General features: G+C 38.9%; 1 long non-coding RNA gene across 2 annotated transcripts in view; it reads right to left on the reverse strand.

The window, feature by feature from the left end:
- The window catches only part of LOC125115884 (uncharacterized), a 25657-nt gene extending 20267 nt beyond the window's left edge, over window positions 1-5390 (reverse strand). For both annotated transcript variants that reach the window (XR_007132187.1, XR_007132188.1), the window contains exons 1-3: window positions 4817-5390; window positions 4416-4457; window positions 3460-3517 (exon numbers count right to left, since the gene is read on the reverse strand). This is a non-coding gene — a long non-coding RNA (uncharacterized LOC125115884). The remainder of the gene's footprint in view (window positions 1-3459; window positions 3518-4415; window positions 4458-4816) is intronic.
- Between the last annotated feature and the right edge of the window lie 610 nt (window positions 5391-6000).

The following is a 6000-nucleotide window of genomic DNA, read 5'->3' on the forward strand; positions in this document are numbered from 1 at the left end:
TCACAAAATCTCCATGAGAATGTGATTTTGCTCCCTGGCCCTGCTCAATGGGTTAAGGATCTGGTGTTGCTATCAACTGCAGCTAAGGCTGCAGATGCAGCTCAGATTTTGCTTTGCTGTGGCTGCGGCACAGGCCTGCAGCTATAGCTCTGATTCGACCCCTAGCCTGGAAACGTCCATATGCCAAAGGTGCAGCCATAAAAAGAAAAAAAAAGAAGATTTTCTAATAAAGATTAGAAAGGAAATGCAATATTTCTTCACCAAATTGTAGCATAACATTTATGAATACTCCATATTGAAAGAAGTCATGGCTGAGATCTCAAAGGAAAAAAAGTAGGATCTGAGGAATAAAGTTGTTAGAGAATTTGTAAAATCCTTTACCTTCAATACACCAAAAACAATGATGTCTTAAGTTAGCAATATTCCATCTCTAAAAACTTTTAAAGAATTTACTTGCCCTAGAGATGAAGTGCAATGCTTATTAATTCACAATTGCTGAAGGTAAATAATATGAGAGGGTTTTAAATTCTTGTTTCTAGTCCTCCTTTCAAGTGTCCCATGCCTTTTTGATTTTATTATTTTGAGTTACTGAGAGTCTCTCCAAATGTCAACATTTCTAAATTATCTATATTTACTATAAATTCTTAAACATATGAAAAAAACCACACAAAACAAAGTGAACATTTCCTGGGATTTCAGCCTAGATGAAATTCACAGTGGGCAGGGTAAGGGGAGAAGCTTACTGTGATTTACTTATAGGGAATCAGAAAGGTGGAGAAAAAAGATGTGGAAATAATAGACATTTTAAAGAAAAAATTTTTGAAATGGGTACAAAGCAATCATAAGTTATTTAAGAAATTAGTTAGTGAAGTCAAAAAACATATTTGCTCCAAATTTAATGATAAAGATCACTCCTCCTTGGAGAAATCATCAAACCGTTAGAGGAATAAGCCTTTAATCAATAAGCATAAAGTTTTTTGAAACACCTCAAAAAATGAATTATTTTATTTGGACTCATAAAATAACTTCCTGTGGGCCCCTGAGCTTATATGTCTTTGGATCTGGGTATTCAGGAAAAGTATACATTGATACAGTCTGTGCAAGAAATTAAGTACTAAGAGATGTAAACACTATTCCCTCTTCATTATTACATAGGCAAGCAACTTATAAAGGAATAAAAACTTTGCACTTTCTGTGAAAAAAAGGTCCTGAGAAAAGCAAACTGATGGTAGAAATTCAAAGAGTTACTAGTTAATGTTTATTCAGTTATAACACGCTATAATGTGGTAGAGTTTTAGTGACAGAAATTTTGGGAGCTAAGTAAATGACTTAACCTCTACTTAGAAGCACTAGTATTTAGTCTTTAAAAGTTAGGCATACATGGAGTTCCCGTCGTGGCGCAGTGGTTAACGAATCCGACTAGGAACCATGGGGTTGCAGGTTTGATCCCTGCCCTTGCTCAGTGGGTTAACGATCCGGCGTTGCCGTGAGCTGTGGTGTAGGTTGCAGACGCAGCGTGGATCCAGCGTTGCTGTGGCTCTGGCGTAGGCCGGTGGCTGCAGCTCCGATTCAACCACTAGCCTGGGAACCTCCATATGCCGTGGGAGCGGCCCAAGAAATAGCAAAAAAAAAAGACAAAAATAAAATAAAATAAAATAAAAGTTAGGCATACAAGCATATAGGCTTTCCAGAATTCTGTGAGGAAAATTATAACTACAATCATATTTAAGAATTGAAAAGATTTTGAACATTCTGGATCTACCCTTCATGAGTGTAAAATAATTGATTGCATCTCATGTTTAGAAAGACCATTGTGTTGCTTGAGGGTAAGATACTGTTTGCTGATTTTCCCACATCCCTTTCACGATACCTCACATCTTGTTGGCTTTTCTGGCTACAGCATAACACTTAGCTGATCACCTCCAGAGAACTGTCTCTACAACTCTGTAGTAATTCCTGTGCCCTCTTCCTGGTTCTAACTGAAAGTACAGACCTCATAAGACACACCATAAATATGGTTGGGATAATTTCTTTAGTTTCATTATTTTACACTTGCCTACCCCAAAACTTAAAACACTTTTTCTGCCCATTTGCATAGTTTCAAAATATCTTGCAATTATAGTTATTTTCATCATTCATAACTCAGACACACTTGTACATTTGGAAAATACTATGCTTAATCACCTCCAGAACACTCATAAAAATGTAATGAGATTTCAAAATAACATTTTCCAACTTTTATTAAAATGATTCCTCTATGATACCTTGTTAAAAAGTCTCTATGTCCACATTTCAATTTTTAACATCCTCTTCAAGGAATAAAATGTACTCCACATTTGATGACAATCAACAACAGTGAGCAGGAAAGATGTTTGGAAAGAATCACCACTGTTTTTTAACAGTGCATTTATGCATTCAAAAAAATGCTAGCAAAATATTTTTGCACTGTTGATACTATTATATGTTATATTCAAGTCAAATACAATTTTTAAAAAAGTTGTGTTTGTAGTATGAAGTGAAGATTTGCTTAATTCATTCAGCAAACACTTTACTACAGGCGAGGTACTGGGGATTCAGAGGTGAAAAAACCAGGCATGGTTATTACTTTTCCATTATCAAGAAGTTTAAGCTTTACCTTGAATCATTTACACTAAAAATACATAGATTAGCAGTAAAGTGTTATAATGTCACAGATGTCATAGGGTTGTTGTTGAAAAGTAGCTCAGAGATCACCTACTGCCTGTCATCTATTCCAAGACACATATTATTTTACATTTTGACATCTCTGAAATTGGTCACAGCTTACACTGTGGTCAGACCAGGCGGCAGTAGCATTATCGCTGCCTGCATATGTGCACCAAAACTTATGGAATGAGTGTCAGGGGCATGGAAGAAAATCTGGCAGATAATGGTGAAGGCGCCCTTTTAAGGATTTTTGATGATTCATGATTAAATAAAATGTAATAGTTCAAAGTGTTCATCTGTGGCAGCAGAGGAAAATGAAATGCAGAGAGGTTAAACTTGCCCTAATTCACAAAACAGGGTAGGTAGGACTTGCGTCCAGATCTGAGTCCATTCTCATTCTTCTACCTAAGTCTGCAGTTAATGGAAGGAAAGGCTCTAGAATACAGCTCTAATTTTGGGACCAGGGGCAAGGATCTTAATCCCTCTTTGCCTTGTTTATACATCTGTGAAAGAGCAAGTTTAAGCAACCTAATTCATGATATTACTGTAAGTATTAAGTGAGATAATGTACATACAGGACTTAACACAGTGCTCCAAAAAAGTTAACTATTTGAGATGTAACTTTACATTTGGTAGGAAATAATTTAAAGTGATCATAAATTATCCCACAAATATTGCTCACTATATGAACCCTGCATTTAGTTATTTGAATAAAATACCGGAAAACTAGACTGCTCAAATGTTTGAAATGATTAGCATAATAAAAATTTCCACCTTAAAAATGCTTTGTCCAGGTCCATATGGTACTGTGCCAAGAACCCAGTAGACCTACCTGCAAGAAACCATATGACAGGTAAGAATCTACCCTCTACCCATCAGTATCAAATTACTAAGTACTCCAATGTGTAAAAAGGCAGTTATAAACACAAACTCAAATAACACATAAACAAGGGAAAATATTTAAACTGTATAAATAGATAATTCCTTTTTGGCTTCTTTAAAATACTATTACAACTGTATATATTAATACATTTGGAGACATGATTCGTCTAGAAGAGTGCAAGTAATAACTGTTCATGATTTACATATTACTTTATACATTATAAAGCATTTCCTCAGCCATTATCAACTACTGCTTTGCACATATAATTATAAAAGCAAATCCCAGGTGCTTTCTAATGTCATCTTATTTTCTGTTCAAACAATTGGAATATTCTGAGAAGAGGGTAAATATCTACATTTTTTAAAGACTTTCTAGGTCAGCTCTTCCAATTTTGGGAGCTTATGTGAAAATCCAAATTATAACACATTATGTAGAATCGACACATTATGTAGAATAACACATAGAATCGACACATTATGTAGAATAACACATTATGTAAATCGAAATTTAATAAACTTAAATATTAGTTTCCATATGTTTGTTTCTATAAAAATAGTAATATTCCATATGGGTATTACACATCATCAGATCATTACATATTTCAGTCAAATAAAAATGATTTCAACTGAGTTTTCTTGCTTTTGTCTTTGCCAGAGCTTGCGGCAGGTGGAAGTTCTTCAGCTAGGGGGCCACAGTAGTGACCCAAGCCACTGCAGTGACAACGCCACATTCTTAGCCAACTCCCCGTGCCAAAAGAGAACTCAAGTGAGATTTTTTTAATCCAACATATATACAGTTAAGCACTTAAGAAGTAATTTTAACTACTAGGAAATGTTAATAAACTCACATTTGTTCCTGTTCCACCCGATGGCAAAACCTATAGGACACCCTGAAAGAGAACTAACTCAAATTAATATATCTATAACTCGAATCAGTGTATTTTCAGAAGCTTCTGACAATTAAAACATCATCGTGAGGTATAACTCTGGTGTTTTCGTGTTTCATGACAACTGCTCAGCAGCAAGGCTCAACAATTTTCTGAGTATTGGATATATTGGCCCATTTCCTCATATCAGTTATTTTAAAAGAATGCTTTGGTAAATCTCACAAGCTGTAGCAGTTTATCCAAGTTTAAGTCTTAAAAGAAAACCACCACACGACTCAACATGAGAACTTTCCCTATTAATTCTGAAACTTAAAACCATTAGTTTGCTTGTATTTGGGATTTAAAAAAAAAAAATCACATACTGCAATATGCATATCCTAGATTTGTCAAGGATCAAAGTCTACTGTGGGGTGAAGTTGGGTCGGCAGTGAAGAGGCCAACAGCCTACTCTGAGCGCCCCCTCCGTGAAGAGCATCGCGGCCTCTAGGGACCGGACTTGAGTGGGGGCGGTAGCCGGGATTACATTCAGTCTGGCTCCCCCAGCCTGGACGCCTCGGAGTCCCCAGCGCGGCTCCGCATCTCTCGGTTCTAGCCTCCGGTCAACCCTTTCTTCCCGGACCAGCCATCGCACTGACCACTGGACTCCTGGGCAGCGCAGAGTGACCGGAACAAAAACCCGGCACGTAAGGGACGCCCCTCCCTGCCAAGAGGAGCGTCTCCTCTAGAAAAACTTGGCGGCAAGTTAACAGGAATCGCGGAGGCGCAGATTCTAAAACCACGTGGGACACCCTGCCGCCCAGCTCTCTCATCCTTTGTCTTTTGACAGATCTCCCTGAAGCCCCAAAGCCTGAGAGCTGTCTGAGCAACTCTAGCCTCGATCTCCACTGCGGAGTCTCACTGATAGCAGCCATGATAACTGCATCCGGGTATTTCGAGGAGCCGCGCGCAAGTTTTCCCGGAAGTGACGCAAGCGCTGAGGGATCGCGTTAGGCTGGGAGGGACTAAGGTGAAGAGACGGCCGGAAGCGGGTGCGGTAGGGAAGCAGCCAGTGGCGGGGAAAGGCTTGGGGACTTTGAGACAGCCAACTCTTTACCGTATATTTTACGTGTCTGGCATTGTGCTTAACACCAGTATTGCCATACCGCTTAATCCCTTCTTCAACAGCAGTCACAGGAGAAAGAAATGCTATCATTTCTACTTTATACTGGGGGAAACAGGCTTGGAGAAAGCAAGTGATTTAAGTTCACAGAGCTAGTATTTGGTGGAGCTGCTCTAACCCTGTCAGTTTGGCTGCAGAACCTGTACATTAGAAAAGTTCAAACCCCTGGTGCTTGTCATCCTGGTAAGCCACTTCTGCAAGGGCTGTTCGCCTTCAGTGAAGCATCCTGTTGCCCTAGAAGTGGGGCCAAGTCACAGCCATTGTGCACTTCACCGGGGACACAAGGCTGAACGTGTGCCCTGGTCACCATAACTAACTTGCAGGCCTGGGATTTCTCTTGGTCTCTTATCCCTTAACCCTTAGCTTGCAGGGTTCTTTCTCCCTGTC

This window comes from Phacochoerus africanus, chromosome 15 (assembly GCF_016906955.1).
Source record: "Phacochoerus africanus isolate WHEZ1 chromosome 15, ROS_Pafr_v1, whole genome shotgun sequence".
Taxonomy (NCBI): Eukaryota; Metazoa; Chordata; class Mammalia; order Artiodactyla; family Suidae; genus Phacochoerus; species Phacochoerus africanus.